At 40.6% G+C, this 18,785-nt stretch overlaps 1 protein-coding gene across 3 annotated transcripts in view; it reads left to right on the forward strand.

Annotated features, from left to right (window-relative positions):
• Positions 1-2,481: 2,481 nt before the first annotated feature.
• sox13 (SRY-box transcription factor 13) overlaps positions 2,482-18,785 on the forward strand; it is a 73,530-nt gene continuing 57,226 nt past the window's right edge. For all 3 annotated transcript variants that reach the window (XM_003220368.4, XM_008109659.3, XM_008109658.3), the window contains exon 1: positions 2,482-2,631. The gene's annotated coding sequence lies outside the window, so the exon portion shown is untranslated. The remainder of the gene's footprint in view (positions 2,632-18,785) is intronic.

Here is an 18,785-nt window from a genome sequence, read left to right on the forward strand (position 1 = left end):
AATCCTAGCAGATTAGAGGAGGGCAAATTCCTATCTTCAAGAAGGGAAAAAGGGCGACCCAAACAATTACCATCCGGTCAGCCTCACGTCAATACCAGGCAAGATTCTGGAAAAGATTGTTAAGGAAGTGGTCTACAAACACTTAGAAACGAATGTGGACATCGTTAATAATCAACACGGATTTATCAAAAACAAGTCATGCCAGACTAATCTGATCTCTTTTTTTGACAGAGTTACAAGCTGGGTAGATGCAGGGAATGGCATGGATGTAACATATCTGGATTTCAGTAAGGCCTTCAACAAGTTTCCCCAAGACCTTCTGACAAACAAACTAGACAAATGTGGGCTAGACAAAACTACAGTTAGGTGGATCTGTAATTGGCTAAGTGAGCAAACCCAAAGACTGCTCACCTGGAAAGAAGTGACAAGTGGAGTGCCGCAGGATTCTGTCCTGGGCCCGGTTCTGTTCAACATCTTTATTAATGGCTTAGACGAAGGGTTAGAAGGCACGATCATCACATTTGCAGACAACACCAAATGGGAGGGATAGCTAATACTCCAGAAGACAGGAGCAGAATTCAAAATGATCTTAACAGATTAGAGAGATGGGCTGAAACTAACAAAATGAAGTTCAACAGGAACAAATGCAAGATACTCCACTTAGGCAGAAAAAACGAAATGCAAAGATACAGAATGGGGGACGTCTGGCTTGACAGCAGTACGTGTGAAAAAGATCTTGGAGTCTTCATGAACAACAAGTTAAACATGATCCAACAATGTCAAGTGCCAGCTAAAAAAGCCAATGTGATTTTGGTCTAGTGTCTAGATCCAGGGAAGTCATGCTACCCCTCTATTCTGTTTTGGTCTGACCACACCTGGAATACCGTGTCCAATTCTGGGCACCACAATTTAAGGGAAATGTTGACAAGCTGGAAAGTGTCCAGAGGAGGGTGAGTAAAATGATCAAGGGTTGGAGAACAAGCCCTATGAGGAGCGGCTTAAAGAGCTGGGCATGTTTAGCCTGCAGAAGAGAAGGCTGAGAGGAGACCTGATGAGGGCCATGTATAAGGGGAAATCCCAGGGGGGAGGGAGCAAGCGTGTTTTCTGCTGCCTTGGAGATTAGGATGTGGAACAATGGCTTCAAATGACAGGAAATGAGATTCTACCTGAACATTAGGAAGAGCTGTTTAGCAGTGGAACTTTCTGCCCCCGAGTGTGGTGGAGGTTTTTAAACAGAGGCTGGATGGCCATCAGTTGGTGGGCTTTGAATGTAATTTTCCTGCTTCTTATCAGAGGGTTGGACTGGATGGCCCACGAGGTGTCTTCCAACTCTCAGATTCTAGGACTCCATTGTGCATTCTGGGACTTGATCACCCACAGATCTTGATGTCCAAGGTGTGTGTGTGTGTGTCTTTGAACCAAACCAAGGTCCCTTTACAGTAGAGTCTCACTTATCCAAGCCTCGCTTATCCAAGTTTCTGGATTATCCAAGCCATTTTTTGTAGTCAATGTTTTCAATATATTGTGATATTTTGGTGCTAAATTCATAAATACAGTAATTACAACATAACATTCCTGCGTATTGAACTGCTTTTTCTGTCAAATTTGTTGTATAATATGATGTTTTGGTGCTTAATTTGTAAAATCATAACCTAAATTGATGTCTAATAGGCTTTTCCTTCATCCCTCCTTATTATCTAAGATATTTGCTTATCCAAGCTTCTGCAGGCCCGTTTAGCTTGGATAAGTGAGACTCTACTGTATTTCCTTTTGTTGTACAGTAGAGTCTCGCTTATCCAAGCCTCTGGATAATCCAAGCCATTTTTGTAGTCAATGTTTTCAATATATCGTGATATTTTGGTGCTAAATTTGTAAATACAGTAATTACAACATAACATTCCTGCGTATTGAACTACTTTTTCTGTCAAATTTGTTGTATAATATGATGTTTTGGTGCTTAATTTGTAAAATCATAACCTAAATTGATGTCTAATAGGCTTTTCCTTCATCTCTCCTTATTATCCAAGATATTTGCTTATCCAAGCTTCTGCCGGCCCGTTTAGCTTGGATAAGTGAGACGGTACTGTATTTCCTTTTGTTGTATTTACAAATTCTTAGTAACTTTTGTTTTGTTTGAAAAGAAGAAGCAGAAAGCGTGCGCCTCTCGTTGGCGGCGGCGGAGTCTTCTACAAGTCGGAGAGAAGCCTTCCTTCCACCTGTTCGGGCTGAGGAGGACCAAACTTCTCCTGAAGCAGCGCGTCCCTCCCTTATGAAGGGGCAGGAAGGGAAACTTTATGGGAAAGGAAGATAAACAACACGAGGCTGGGGAAGTGGGCTCTGTGGAGGCCAAGAGCTGGAGCCCAGCGCGACCCCTTTCGCCTGGTGTCCCTTGACCAAGGCGTGGCGGAGGGGCGGGCAGCCTTGTGCCTTCCCTTCCGCTCGGCGCCCGGTCCAAGCCCTGCATCCTCCTTGTGTTCGGGGGGAGGGAGGGAGGAGAGCGGGAGGAGGGAGGCGGCCTCCGTCCAGCCCTCGGGGCGGGGCGCCGGGGAAGACAACAGCTCGCCGTCCGGAGCCCAGAAGGAGCCGCTCGCCGCCGAAGGGAGTCGCGCCGAGGGTCAGCCCCGCAGCTTAGTAAGTCTCGCCGGCCGGTCCTGCGTGGGAAAGAAGGGAGAAAGGAAGTCCCACAGAAAGAAAGACGGGGAGAGAGAGACCCCCCCCCCGCGCATATCTAGTCCTGCGTGGCTCTCTCCCGCCTCGGTGGATTGGAACTCTTTGCGGGAATATGATATTTGCTCTTGGGTCGGGCTCTCTTGGAGTCTTCCCCCCTTTTCCTCCCTTCGGGGGGGGGGGCGGGGGGGGGGTCTCTGCTAACTTCTCTTTCGCTGGGTGGTGTGGGATTGCCGCTTCGGAATAAAGAAGGCGCGAGCTGGATCTCTAGTGGTGTGCTGTGAGTTTTCCGGGCTGTCTGTCCATGTTCCAGAAGCATTCTCTCCGGATGTTTCGCCCACATCTATGGCAGACATCCTCAGAGGTTGTGCGGTCCGTTGGAAACTAGGCAAGTGGGGTTTATATATCTCCGGGATGTCCACAGAAAGAACTCTTGTCTGCTTGAGGCACGTGTGAATGTTGCAATTGGCCACCTTGATTGGCATTTAATGGCCTTGCATTTCAAAGCCTGCCTGGTTGCTTCCTTTGTTGGGAGGTGTTAGCTGGCCCTGATCGTTTAATTCCTGGAATTTCCCTCTTTTCAGAGTGTTGTTTTCTTATTTACTGCCCTGATTTTAGAGTTGTTAATACTGCTAGCCAGATTTTGTTAGTTTTCATGGTTTTCTTCTTTCTGTAGAAATTGTTTTTTAAAAACTCTAAAATCAGGACAGTAAATAAAGAGCAACACTCAAAAAGAATTCCAGACAGGAATCAATCAGGGCCAGCTAACACTTCCCAACAAAGGATTCACCCAGGCAGGACCATAGCCAGAAAAAAATTGGGGGGAGGGGTTTAAAACTTTTTCTTAACAAATCATGAATAATACAGTAGAGTCTCACTTATCCAACATAAACAGGCCGGCAGAACGTTGGATAAGCGAATATGTTGGATAATAAGGAGGGATTAAGGAAAAGCCTATTACACATCAAATTAGGTTATAATTTTGAGTTGGAGTCCAAAACACCTGGAGGGCCCAAGCTTGCCTATGCCTGGTGTAGATGCACCCCAGTGCAGTGCTGGGGGAACTATAAATCCCCTCAGGGTTTCCCAGTGAGCATTAAAGGCAATGGGAGTCAGTGACTTCTTACTTGCTTTCAGGAGAAGCAACCTCAGGAGATGTGGTTGAGCAGTGTGTCCAGTCATTTCCTAATATGCCCCAGAAAGAAAGGGGTTAACAATCTCTCTCTCTGTCTGTCTGTCTGTCTGTCTGTCTGTCTCTCAGTCCCCTTCCTTCCTTCTCTCTCCCTCTCTTTCTTTTTCAACTCCCCTTGGGACCAAACCAGACCATCAGGTTTTCCATCTCCCACCTTTTCTGTTTGGCCTGCCCTCCCCTGTTCATGGGCAAGGGCTATTCTATCAGATCTTGCTCCTTGCCAGGCACATTCGCTGAGGGCAGATCTAACTTCATCACAGAGGTCAGGGCTGAGAGAGGAAGGGAGGGAGGGAACCAAAGAGGTGGGGGCCCTTTCCAGCCAGAGACTCCCAGCCACTTTCTCTTCTTCCCATTTCCTGCCTGCCTCCCTCGCCCCATCTCCCGGCCCAAACAAAACAGTATATTTATAACTGACTAGGGGCACTGTCTCGCCAGCCAGTCTGTGGGGTTCTGTCATACAATGATTTCATAGTCAATGGGTGATCCGGCAGGGTGACGCTCACTCGGACAGTTGTAGGCACCAGCAGAGGTCACCAAGCATGGCATAAAACCAGCCGCCAAACACCAGCAGGCTAAGGGGTTAGATCTCACTTGCAAAGAGGAGCTGGTACTACTAAAAACCTGACCAGAGATTCTCCTGGCCCATTTTTGTATTTATATTTTGCTTAAAATTTGTATCTGATTTCATGAACCAGATGCTGTTTGATGGAGAGTGCCCTGAGTTGGTGTTAATTTCTAACATGTGGATAATCATGTTGTCCAAAGCTTTCATGGCCGGAATCACTGGGTTGCTGTGAGTTTTCCAGGCTGTATGGCCATGTTCCAGAAGCATTCTCTCCTGATGTTACACCCACATCTATAGCCAGCATCCTCAGAGGTTGTAAGGTCTGTTGGAAACTAGGCAAGTGAGGTTTATATATCTGTGGAATTTCCAGGGTGGCCACCTTGATTAGCATTGAATGGCCTTTCAGCTTCAAACCCTGGCTGTTTTCTACCTGGGGGAATCTTTTGTTGGCCCTGATCGTTTCCTGTCTGGAATTCACCTGTTTTTTGAGTGTTGCTCTTTATTTGCTGCCCTGATTTTAGAGTTTTTTTAAAAATACTGGAAGCCAAATTTTGTTCATTTTCATTGTTTCCTCCTTTCTGTTGAAATTGTCCACATTCTTGGATAATTTCCTGGACACAGCATATTATTTGAGATCACAGAAATGCTGGACCACTCTAACAACCATCATGTCAGACTACACAAAGGAGCCATTGAAATCCACAAGGCAGGAAGCAGCCAGGTTTTGATGCTGCAAGGCTATTCAATGCTAATCAAGGTGGCCAATTAGAACATTCTCACTTGCCTCAAACAGACAAGAGTTCTTTATCTTTATAGAAGTATAAACCTCACTGGCTTAATTCCCAACAACCCTTCAACCTCTGAGGATGCCTGCCATAGATGTGGGTGATGTGGTCAGGAGAGAATGCTTCTGGAACATGGCCATACAGCCCTAAAAACCCAAAGCAATCCATGTGCGTAACTGTCCCCCCCCCCCCAACCCTCTCAGTGAAATGACCACATTGTGCAGATAAGGCAGCCTGTTCTTGAATCATATCTGTTCCTTCCCTTTGTGGAAGACCACTGTTTTCCATTAGAGCATAATTTCTTTGTGCGGGCGTGTTTCAAAGCTTCTTCCCAGTATTACTATATTAGGATCACAATATGTTTCCCCTCTAGTTTGTTTGTATGGGTTGGGAGTGCATTGGGGATTGTTTGGTGTGTCTGACAAACTTGATTTCTGCAAGATGTGCCTTATAAGAAGGGGGTAAGATGGGAACTGAGAGGATGACTACATCAAGAACACAAGTCTGTAAAACAGGTTGACAGCATGTGGCTTTCCAGGGGGTGTGGAATATGATCTGGATTATGTGATTTCAATTGATGTTTTAATTTTATGTTTTTAATTGTTGGTTTTAAAGCTCCTATTTATTTACTGATGTATTTTATATGCGGCGTCAAATTGTTGCCTTTGTAAGGCTGCCCTGATTCCCCTTCAGGATTGAGAAGGGTGGGATATAAGTGTGGTAAATACATAATAAATAAGTAATTGTTGAACTGCAGTTCCCATACTCCACTTGCTACACTGGCTAGGGTTCATATGAATGAAATGCAACAATATCTGGAGGAACATACTTTGACTGCCTTTGCTGTAAAGGCTTCAGCACTTGTGTAAGAGAAACCAAAACAGCCTCATTTGAATGCATGCTCTTCCCTTAGAGCAGTGGGTCGCTAAATGGTATCAGATGACAAGATAGTTGAAGTTCATCAACATCTGGGGAATGATGGGAACCCTTGACAGTATGTGAGACATGGTTTAAATTAGTAGTTCTCAGCCTGGGGTCCCCAGATATTTTTGGCCTTTAACTACAAGTAAACCTAACAGCTGGTAAACTAGCTGGGAATTCTGGGAGTTGTAGGCCAAAAACATCTGGGGACCACAGGTTAAGAACCACTGGTTTAAATGAACGAATGATATTGGTCCCAAACAGTAATTGCAAGAGCAGTTATGTCCACTGAAGTTATAGAAACTTTGTTATTCAGCTTCGTTCAACATCCTTCTTAGATTTGGTCCTCTAAAGATTAAGCCTCACTGATGTTTGTTGCCTTGGACAGGTTAGATCCATAAACACGGTGGAGTCCAGATATTGGGTGCACCTACACTGTAAAATCAATGCAGTTTGACACCACTTTGATCATCATTGTTCAATGCTATCAGTATCTATGGAATCATAAGATTTGTATTTAGTGAGGCACCAGCAATCTTCTGACAGAGAAGACTAAATTCCTTGTGAAACTCCAGCTCCCATGACTCCATAGCATTGAGCCATAGAAGTTAAAGTGGTGTCAAACTGTATTAATTCTACAGTGTAGATGCATCTTTTCACTTGTGGTCCTTTCTGCTCTCTATATTTGAGAAGGAACCTGTACAATTGGACTGTCAAGATAGTCCCAAGACAGCTGTGAGTGTTAAAGTTCAAAGAGGGGGAGGGAGATAGATTACCAGTGCAACAGGTTTTGATGTGATATTTGATCAGGGCATACATCCACTGAATTGAATAGTAAATCTACAGTAAAGGGCATTTTCATATTTTTAAAATACCTAGCTCAAGACTGAGATCTCCCTGGAGGAGTTGTTCAGACATCAGGGATTTCCAGCATTCCTTGTGGTTGAGAATGTCAGTGCTTGCTTGGGAAAAAGATGTTCCAAAAAGGATGTTTTGAAGTACTGCTCCATAAAATATTCTATAAGGTTGCCCAGGAAGAATACACCTGGAAGTGTAAAGTATTAATGGGACAAATCATTTTGTTTGTTTCTCAATGAGCTATTGTCAGTAGCATTCTGTGAAGTATATTTTATGTAATAGTTATGATTATATGCCTTCAAATCATCTCCCAACTTTTGGCAACCCAGTACTGTGATTTTTTTCTGGTAATGTTCATTCAGAGAAGGGTTGTCATTGCCTTCCTCTGAGGCTGAGAGAGTGTGACTGCCCAAAGTGATCCAGTAGACTTTCATGGCTCGCAGAATCATAGTCAAACCCCATTGCCATGCTGGATGTCCATGGGAAACTCAGGTGACAGCTTCAAATGTCTCAGGCAAATATCCTTTTTCTGATTTGATATATCATCTGGAAATATATTTACTAGTAAAAGTAATTCCTGTCTCCATGAAATCTCTACAATACAAGTAGCAAAATGGGATGCTCAAGACTGAATGTGTCTATACAATTCTTAATTTCTCTCAACATTTCTGAATGTACAGAGTTCATAGTTTGAATGCTAAAGTGGAAATAAAGATGCCAGCAGGGTCTGAAAATGAATGTGTGAGTTGGAGATGAAACTGTTATAATGTCCTTTCAGCTCTTTCGATGACAGGTTCCTATTTGCAAGTAGATGCTCACTGGATCAGTGATGAATGCACAGAATCATAATTTGTGTATGTTTTCAAGTTGTAGTTTGTTTATATTATACATGTATTGTAAATGGTTCTACTTGACATACATAATTTTTGAACCTTGTTCCTTATTTAGAATTTAGCTATAACAGGTTTCTTACTCACTATCACTGATACTATATTTGTGAGTTATTCCCCTCCCAGTTAGTATAGTTTATTTGGAAGTAGTAGGCAAATAACCTTGGTTATATGCTGGCTCCTAAATTGTAAACCTTATCTAAAATTGCAGAACAACCTTTTGCATTCTGAAATAAATATTGTAACCCAGTTTTGCTCTCCACATGAACAATGATTTTTTTTGGCTGTGGATGCCCATGTTTGTGTGCCAAGTTTGAGCACCTAGAGTCAAATAACATACTTTTGACAAGTAAAGCTTGTTCTAACCAGGAGGGACGGCAATTGCTTAACTCTTTATTCAACCTGACCTGGGAGTGATTCATGCAACAAGAAACAGTGGCTGCGTGCAGAGTGCAGACATAAAGTTGAGAAAATTAAATACTAGCCATTATGAGCAAAAATTACTTGGCAGTCTGGTCTGGTTCTGTTCTTGTTGTTCCTTAGCATTTCAGTTGCCTTAACCCTGTTGGTATTCTGCAGAGATTAGCTTTCCCCACACAACGGCTTTCTATGTTTTTAAAATGTTGTGTGGTATTCACATGTGCACACTTACATACAGGATACTGTTTTCAAAAAGAGAAGCAGATTTTATGCAGAAAACTTACACATGCTTCTTTGAGTGATGTTAAGATACTCTGTGCTTGAAGTGACAATATCACCATGCATATTATTCAACCTCCCAAATTTGAATTCTAGTAATATTTGGTTCTGCTCTTAATGAGAAGAACATAACCATTTTGGTTGTGGCAACACAACTGTAGAATTAAACTTATCCTTGTGCTCATCATACTGAAAATGTCCACTCTGAATGCCTACATGAGATGCCACACACACACACACACACTCAAATCTGGTTTCACCACCTGAGTCTAGGTAGCATCGTCATTCCTAATTATGCCTTCAGTGTGGCTTAGTAATGGGGGTATTTTGGGGAAGTAAAATTGCACTTTCTAGATGCCTGGTTTTCTCTGGAGTGCTGTGTTTTGTTCCATGCTTGCTAAGACTTACCAAGAGAGTAGGCTCCCACAAAAGATCGCTTTGTCCTGGGCAAACATGGAACAAACTCTTTGGGTCTGACTTAACCACTGCTCAGAATTAGGCTATTTGTTGTCAGGACTATATTTCAGAGGAAGTAACTAGGGAAAATGCCTGTAAGTATTCCTTGCTTAAGAAAACCCTGCAAAATCCATGGAGTTGCCAGCTAACAGGCAACCTGAAGACACATTAGACCCAAAGATCAAATGTGAGGGGAGTGTTTCTTAGGGTGCAATTCAATGCAGCATTTGCTTAGGCAGGAAAGACTAGCTCTATACTCTGCAATAGTTTTCCAGACTCCCAAACAAGAAATGTAAAATTTCTGGACATTTTTGACAATCAGGGGAGAAAAAAATTTCATCTTACTCCCTGAAGAAAATTATCGCTGTTCAGAAATTTTTGAAACGATGCAAACTTTACAGATTAAAAGTAAGTGGATTATGTTTTATACATATAATGTATTATGTCTAATTAGACTTGGCATAAAATTATCATGTCTGGAACACAAAGAGCACAGCTTATTCAGACATTAAGTACAAGTTAAATGTACTTGTTATTTTTTTTTATTTTTTTGTTTATGAGGAGCAGGCAAAACAACATCAACAGAGGAAGTTCAGTATTAGCAAAACAAAATAAATCATTTTGTCTCTTTCAATCCTCCATCGTGTCAAGCAAACATAGTACCTGTCCCCATAAAAAGAACTGGAGAAGGAAACCAGCACTAGGAATCATAGGCTTGTCATCAAATAACTAGTCTTGCACAAAAAAATCATGTTATATAGTTTTTAGAAATATTTTTGGGTGTAAATATATGAACAGAGAACCAGTATGATGTTTGAGCATTGGACTAAGACACTGGGAGGCCAGGATTCGAATCTCTTTCAGATATAGAATCTACCTAGACCAGGGGTCCCCAAACTAAAGCCTGTGGGCTGTATGTAGCTCTCCAAAGTCATTTGCCAGGCCCCCACCCTAAACTTTAGTCTAAGGGTCACCCTACGTCTGAAAGGACTTGGGCACACAACAACAACAATCCTAATTAACTTGACTATATCATCAGCCAAAAGCAGGACCACACTTCCCATTGAAATACTGGTATGTTTATCTTGGTTAAAATTGTTCTTCTTTTGAAATATTGTATTGTTCTTTCTTTTTTTTTTGCACTAGAAATAAGATAGGTACAGTGAACATAGGAATTAGTTTATTTTTTCCAAACTATAGTCCAACAGTCTGAGGGACCGTGAACCGGCTCTCTGTTTAAAATTTTGAGGACCAAGCAAATTCTGCTAAGCAAATGCTATGATAGAGTCACCATAAATGAGAAATTATTGAAAGGCACACATCTATAAAATTATATGAACATTTTGCATTAAATGCTTTATATTTCATTGTAATTTCTTTAAAAAAAACTAGAAAAAAGGTTTTAGAAAAAATGAAATCTCACGAATTTTCCCCACTCTAGCCTTCACACTTGTATCCAAAACTTCTTAGTTCCATGTAGCATCTGCCTAGACTGCACAACACAACAATTTCATGCACAGCTTTCCTGGCCGGGAAGAAATATTGCGGTTTGTGGAAGTTAAGTAGGCGTTCCCCTTCCCCATTTTGAAGGGTAAGCCAAGCATCTCTACTGTTATCTTAGAGCAGTGCTTCTTAATCTGGGGTTCCCAGATGTTTTTGGCCCACAACTTCCAGAAATCCCAGCCAGTTTACCAGCTGTTAGGATTTCTGGGAGTTGAAAATATCTGGGGACCCCAGGTTAAGAAGCACTGTCTTAGAGTCTTAATATATGACCTTTTACTCATATTTAGGTTAACAGAAAACCATATGACATGCATTTTATATGGAGTATCAATTAAGTATAAATGTATAAGTCCAAAATAATGTGCTCTATGTATGCATGTTACATCTGTATCTTGATGAGTAGCCTGTGAATAAGACCATGAACTTAAAATGTTTGCTCTGTGTTTATTTCTACTTCTTGTTTTTTGTTTGTTACACATTGTACTTCCCTGGACTAAGGCAGACTGATGGTGGTGGTTTTGTGTCTTCTGAGGGGTTCTACGAGGGCTGAATGGAAAGTAATGTCTCCACCTTCGTAACTCCTCAACAGATGGCAGCACTGGTATGCGGCAGGTACTGGCTTGTTCAGTAGACTCTCCTCTACAGTTCCATTTGGTGGGAAGCCTTAGCATTGAATGGTTGTGTTGTTAAAGTGCGAAGTATGGAACCCTGAGCAGATGGTCGGTCAATGCAACTTAAGCAACATGCAGTCATTAAATTCTTGACAGCAGAAGGTGTCACCCCAAAGGAGATTCATCAGAGAATGCAAGCTGTTTATGGTGATTGTGTTGATGTGAGTACTGTGCATCATTGGGCGAGTAAGTTTAAAGATGTTGAGGTGGGAACATCTGACTTGTATGACAAAGAGTTTGACGTCCTATGACAGCAACCACCGAGTTTCACAAGCAAAAGGTTGACAGATTGATTCAGGACGATCGTCGTATCACTCAGAGAAATTTCAAGCATAATCGGCCTTTCACAAGAATGTGTGGGTTACATTATTGCTTTGCTTGGTTATTGGAAGATCTGTGCACAATAGGTGCTGTGAAACGCTGGTTGCGGAAACAGTGTTGGCTTCTTCCGTGACGGCTTCAGTAAACTTGTTCATCGTTGACAGAAATGTATCCAATGGTGATTATGTGGAAAAGTGAATAGTGGTAGTTAAAGAGCACATTCTAAGGATTATCTCTGTGTTTGATTTATTAAAATATTCCCATCCAAACCCAAGTAACGAAGGTGGAAGCATTACTTTTCATTTAACCCCATATCATCTTGAGTTAGAATTTAATCCCTAGTCTTTCAGAGTGAATTAATATTAATCTATAGGTAGATTGTTGGTTGCAATGGCTGTTTTTGATGTTGCTTTTTTCTTGTATGGTGTTATGAGTATTTTAAATTCAATTAAATTATTCTCGAAACCTGTTTATAAGCTATCATGGGGATCTTAAGTATCAAATCATTGTCTTTTATCATCGTCATTGCCAGCATCATCATCATGCCTGTTAGCAGGTTAGCGGTTACATAGTATGAGAAACTGTTCCATAGTTTAAGGCAAGTGAACACCCAGTCCTACCTGGTTGGGAAAGATGCTGTACAGAAAATCAGAATATCAGCTGCCAGTGTCTTGAAGTGGCAGGAAGGATAAGAACTTGTCACCAGTCCTCAAGTCACCATCTCTTTTTTACAACTGCTTGTAGGACTGGATTATCATCCATCCTGTGGCCAGAATCCAAAAATCTTGAGTGTAGCAACGTTTGGAAAAGTTACTTTTTTGGAGTATGTTGGTGAGAGATTGTAGGATTTATAGTCTTAAAAAGCAGCATTCCAAGCTCTACTATACACATAGCTATGTATGCAACTGATGGGGATGTGAGATTTTTGTACAATATCCCATCATGTGATAAAGCATCCTTAGACTCCAATGTACATTTTATCCAATTTGGCAATGTTATTTGATGGAAAGATGTAACGTTCAAATGATTTAGAACAGTGGGAATCATTCTGATGGGCTCACAAATTCTTTGGAAACTCATAAATGACTGTTTAGATCTTCATCTAAATGGCTGTGGAGGTAACTGTGTAGTTATAATGACCTGTATATTAACCATATTTGCCCAGGTTTCCAAGCAATGTGTGTAATTGAAATGTTGGTTGTTTGATCATCTGCCATCTCCTACCCTCTTTGTTGTAAGTCAGAACAGGTACAATTTTAAGTGTAACTTAAGAGTATATAGGTCTTTGGATAGCATAGGGAAAGGTTAACACCCCTGTGGTGTTTGTAAAAATTGGCTTGTTTTGGAAACAAGGACTGGAGATGAAGCTTCAGTGGAGACACATTTTTCCCATGATAACTCTTTCAGGAGTAAATTTCTCTTCTAAGGGGTAGATTTCTCCCATTTCTTGTTCTTTTACCCCGTTCTTAATGATGAGTCATTTGTAAGTCGGATGTTTGTAACTCATATGCATATGAAATTTCAATTGGATGCGTTAAAACATAAAGTGATACACAACAGATCCTGCAAATTAGTGTGAGCAAATGTTTTGGAACTGGAAGAATTTGATATAATGCAATGCTTATACTGATACTCAGTGCTTTTTATCTAATATTTTGGTTTTAATTTTTCACATTTCTGTTCCATAGTTGCATTTGAATCCCAAATCTATTTGCTTGACAATATGAACCATTAGTTCTAGTGTGGCTTATTCAACAAGTTGTTAGGATTGCAACCTAAAGCCTACATCCAATTATTAGTTGCAACTAAAAGAGACTCTTGAATCAATAGGACTTTGATGCAGCAATATTTATGTAAAATTCCATAAACTCAATGGTTCACTTTATTTGGGGTGAATGATTGGATTTAAGCTTATATACATTCTGAAGTAATGCACACATCTGTGTAGAGTTCATATATAACCTTACTTTTTCTTGACAGTAAGATATAGACATTATTCTGACAATTATTATTTGGTATAGAGTCAGCTTCGACTTGTTTCCATCATATGAATGAAGTTATCCAAAAGCCCTACCATCAATAGCCATACTCAAATTCTTCAGACTCCGGTTGTGACTTTTTATTGTTTGTTTTATTGATGTATTTTAAATTGTGTTTGTATTTTAACTATATTTTAATCCTTGAAGTTATTGGGTTAGTTAATCATATTTGTTAATTCAAGCATATAATGGGCAAACTGAATCCTAATTTGGGGAGAAAAGTGGCATCACAATCCCAGAAATAAAGAAACAAGACATTATTGGGCCCCCTTGTACTGTTAAACAGTTAAAGATGAGGCTTTGGCCCCTAACCTCTTGATCTTTGGAACTATTTATAGGGGCAAAAGGTGGTAGTATCCTGTTTATCTTGTTCTTTCCATGACAGATTGTGTGTGACAGATGTAAGTTATCTAACTGCCCAACAACTGGAATATAGGTTCTTTCACACAGCAACTAATCAATAGGCCCTCCTGACCCCCTTCCCTCACTTTGAAGAGTATCGCACTATCCCCACCGAGTGAAATATGCTCCCTGCTATGCGTAGAGGAACCACACGGCTGCCGACTTAGCTGCAAGCTGTGTGCACCTCCAACCAGATTGTTTCCTTTGCACTAATGAGTTTTTAATCATTGGATTCTTGGCTGAGAAGCAGTTGAGTTCAAAGAGCTCTATTCATTTCAGGCAGGAGGAGAGTTGGCCTAGCTAGAAGCTGAAACTTTTTGGAAATGAAGTTGTGACTCAAAGGACTCAACACTTCCTCTCAGTCCGCAACCAACACTCGTGCTTACTGCACTTAATCCACCTGCTACATCACCATATGCCCAAACCTGGAACGTTTCCAGTCCTAAACAATAGCCTTTGGTCTGATTTGGGACTACTAGAAATATTTACAAAGACAGAATAATGAGGAGAATGGAATGCCTGAACTGAATACTCTGACACATTGACTGGAGCTTGGGCCAACTGGTGCTAAAATACCAAGAAAATTAGAGAAGTGTGGTCATGCATAACTTCTGGAAGGTTAACCTGATCCACATACTACAGTAGTGATGATAAGCTAAATTATGATTGCCTTCCTTTAACCAAAATGTAGTAAACAATGCTTAGTGGATGTCACTGATGCAGTCTACACTGACTGTATTATACGGCAGTCTAAATGGGGCCTCCATAACAACTTCAGCTAAAAATCTGTTTAGATGAAACCTATTCAAAGCAAAAAAAGATATATCTCCCTGTTTTCTCTCACCTTTGAGCATGACATTCAGTTCAGGCTCTGGTTTCCAGCCTGTGTGAAAAATGCAAATTGGCACAGGAATCTGAAATTTTGTCTTTCCGTAACAGAACGTTTCCTTAAGATCTATGCTTTCGATGTGCATAACAGACAACTATTTTTTCAGTCAAAACTACTCACTGCTGGTTACTATTTTCTGGACTCCTACTAAGCAATGGAACAGTATTTTGAATTGCCTTGGGTGGGTGGAAATGGGAAGAATGTTTACTGGTCCCTTTGTGTAGTCTGTTGGCCTATAACCTTTTATGATGATCAGGACTGCTTCACTTGCACAGTTGGAGGGGGATAAAAGCAATTGAGTGGGATTTTGCATGCATGGCTGAATGAAGATGATAGCAGTACTTTAGAGCCTGAAATTAGTGTCTGTTTTCATTGACTGATATTCTCACCAGGCTGTATTTGGGAGGGTTTTTTTGTTGAAAAAAATTAAGGAGACAACCCAGGCCTCTCTTCCATTCAAACACAAAGAACTGTGCTAGGTCTATTATGCTTTTATAAGTGCCCCCGTCCTGAAAAGGTCCTAATATCGAAAAAGCAAGGACCAAACAAAAATGCTTCTAGTACACAGACAGAATGTGTGTGCCTGCCGTAATTTATAAAATGAGTGTTTATTTTTCTTTGACCACCTATTGAATTCATGATCAGAATCACACTTTTGCAGTATTAAAAATACAGTGTTTGAAGAAGTCCCCGGTGTTCAGTGGGCCCATGTCATAACAATGCTGTTGTCTTGAAAAGCATAAGTCAGAACCATTACTGCTTTCAACAGATAAAAGCCTTTTTTTCACATTTCCTGATGGCAAAAACTATTGTGCTTCTTAATATATAGATACTTAGGAGTACATGTATGGTTCCTGCATATAGTGGTTTTTTTTTGGCTCTTAACAAGTCTCTTTATTCTCACATTTGACTAGTAAAGAGTGAGGGGGATGTGTTGCGTGCTTTAACTGCTTATACTGTTTATATTAAATATTTCCTGTATATAACAGTAGCAATAATATGTTGCTAACCTGGAACCAGTGTTCTTTTACTGGTCATCTGTGAATTAACAAAAAACTGTTTGCACACATGTATTTAGTGCACAAATGTGAGTAATCCAGAAGTGTGAGTCATAGCACCCATGAAGGATTGCTTCAGCTGCTGATTTTTTAAAAGAATCCTAAAGCACTGAATTGATTTATTGATTAGAGTGATGCAGTGGTTTCCAACCGTTGGTCCTACAGATGTTTGGGACCAACTCCCAGAAACTCAAGCAAGCTTGGTCAAATGTCAAATTCTGGAAGCAGAAGTCCAAAAAAATATGGAGGACCAAAGGTTGGGAACCAGTATAATAATGGATTCAAACATGATTGTTATGCCATTGATTTCAAATTACGATGATTCTGTGCATGACCGACCTCCAAGTCACCCTGTCATCAACAGCCCTGCTCAGGTCTGGCAGACTCAACATGGGCAGTTGACAAGATTCCTGCTGTACATCCTTAGGGCTCTGTATTGTTAAATTGGACCTGTATTTTGAAATAGGGAATGTTGTCATATAAAGATATGTCCCCACTAAATTAGACACATGGCTGCTTTATGGCTAAGTCAGAGGTGGGCAATGTACACCCCACATCTCCACAGGCTCTGTTATTGCTGATGATGTTGGATGACCACCATTAACACTCTTCAAATTGCCTTAGTTGGGGTTTTGACTCTCTCTATGATATGGGAGAATGTCAGTGTTGTTCACACCTCAGAATGGCTCCAGAAATGACCTTCCCTTTTGGAAAGCCAGAGGGAGTTGAAGAAAGGTAGGAAAAAGTTAGAGAGGTAACACAGTCCATCTGCTTTGTTCATGGATATCCAATAAATTTTCTATAGTTATGTAGTTATCTACATAACTACAACCAATTTATTGGATGGGAATGACCAAAGAAGATGGACTATGTTGGCTTCTTGGGATTTCAAGTATTTAAGTTAAACTTCTTATGATAAGTTATAACAATAATTAATATAGATTTTGCCAATTTCCTTGAATCTTTATTAAGCAGGAAGACAAAATGCTTTTGTGTGCATATGAGTGAAAGTTCCATTGGGAGCTGATGAAAAGAAAGCTGGCTTGTTATTTCTCAGAAATGCCATTTATACCATCCTGTAGATTTTCCCCTTATATAACATAGCTCCACAATCTATATATATAAAAGAGTGATGGAATCCCGGCGACTGACAAAACAACAAAACTACAGGCCCCCCAACCTTGAAATTTGACAACACAACCCATCATCCATGCCTCTAGGTTGATACAACAAATAGAAAAGAAAAATAAAGTCCTAATTAGAGGGAGGGGAATAATTGTTTTTATCCAATTGCTGCCAGTTAGAAGGCTAAGCTCCGGCCACTTGGTCTCCTAGCAACCCACTCAGCCCAGGGGACAGGCAGAGTTAGGCCTCACTTAGGCCTCTTCCACAGATTATCTAATTTGCACTGGATTATATGGCAGTGTAGACTCAAGGCCCTTCCACACTGCTATATAACCCATTTATAATCTTATATTATCTGCTTTGTACTGGATTATCTTGACTCCACACTGCCATATAATCCACTTCAGTGTGCATTTTATACAGCTGTGAAGAAGGGGCCTCATATAATCCAGTTCTAAGCAGATAATATAAGATTATCAATATACAGTAGAGTCTCACTTATCCAACATAAACAGGCCAGCAGAACGTTGGATAAGTGAATATGTTGGATAATAAGAAGGGATTCAGGAAAAGCCGATTAAATATCAAATTAGGTAATCGTTATACAAATTAAGCACCAAAACATGTTATACAACAAATTTCACAGAAAAAGTAGTTCCATGCACAGTAATGCTATGTAGTAATTACTGTATTTACAAATTTACCACCAAAATATCATAATGAATTTAAAACACTGACTACAAAAACGTTGATTACTAAAAGCCAGACTGCGTTGGATAATCCAGAACATTGGATAAGCGAATGTTGGATAAGTGAGATTCTACTTTAATATGAAATAATTACTGTGATAGAATAATACAGAACAATATAATCTCTAAAACCAGGACAGTAAATAAAGAGCAACACTCTGAAAGCAGGGAAATTGGAAATTCCACAAAGGAAACAATCAGGGCCAGCTAACACAGACCAAAAAAATCAAAAATATTGTATATTCACAACCTTTAGGAAATAATATCCCCTGATGGCGCAGCGTGTTATAGCACTAAGCTGCTGAACTTCTTGACTGAAAGGTTGCAGGTTTGAATTGGGGGAGCAGAGAGAGCCCCCACTGTTAGCCCTAGCTTTTGCCAACCCTAAAGTTCAAAACATGCAAATGAGAGTAGATGAATAGGTACTGCTCCGGTGGGACGGTAACGGCGCTCCATATTACCTTGGAGGAGTCTACGGACAACGCCAGCTCTTCAGCTTACAAATGGAGATGAGCACCAACCCCCAGAGTCAGACACGACTGGACTTAATGTCAGGGGGAAACCTTTACCCTTTACCTTAACTACTACCAATTCCTAGATACTTTATTTCCCATACCACCATACTTTGCCACAGCAACACATGGCTGGGTATAGATAGTGTCCTATACAATACTTCCATAAATGATCAGTTTGAAATGTCCTCCTACTTCAGCAGCTCTCATTTCTTATGCTTTCTTAGAATATTCCTTCTTTTCAGCACTACAGTAGTTCCCTTACTGTGCAATAAAAAAGCTGGCAGGCAAACAGTAAGCTCATTTGAAATGTGTTGCTGCAAATCTGTTCTATAGATGCCATGGACCACCAAAAAGACAAACAAATGGATCCAAGAGCAAATCAAGCATGGACCATCATTAGAAATCAAAATAACTAAAGAGGGATTATCATACTTTGGACGCACCATGACAGCTTAACTCACTGAAAAACATGGAAAGAAC

This window comes from Anolis carolinensis, chromosome 4 (genome assembly GCF_035594765.1).
Source record: "Anolis carolinensis isolate JA03-04 chromosome 4, rAnoCar3.1.pri, whole genome shotgun sequence".
Classification (NCBI taxonomy): Eukaryota; Metazoa; Chordata; class Lepidosauria; order Squamata; family Dactyloidae; genus Anolis; species Anolis carolinensis.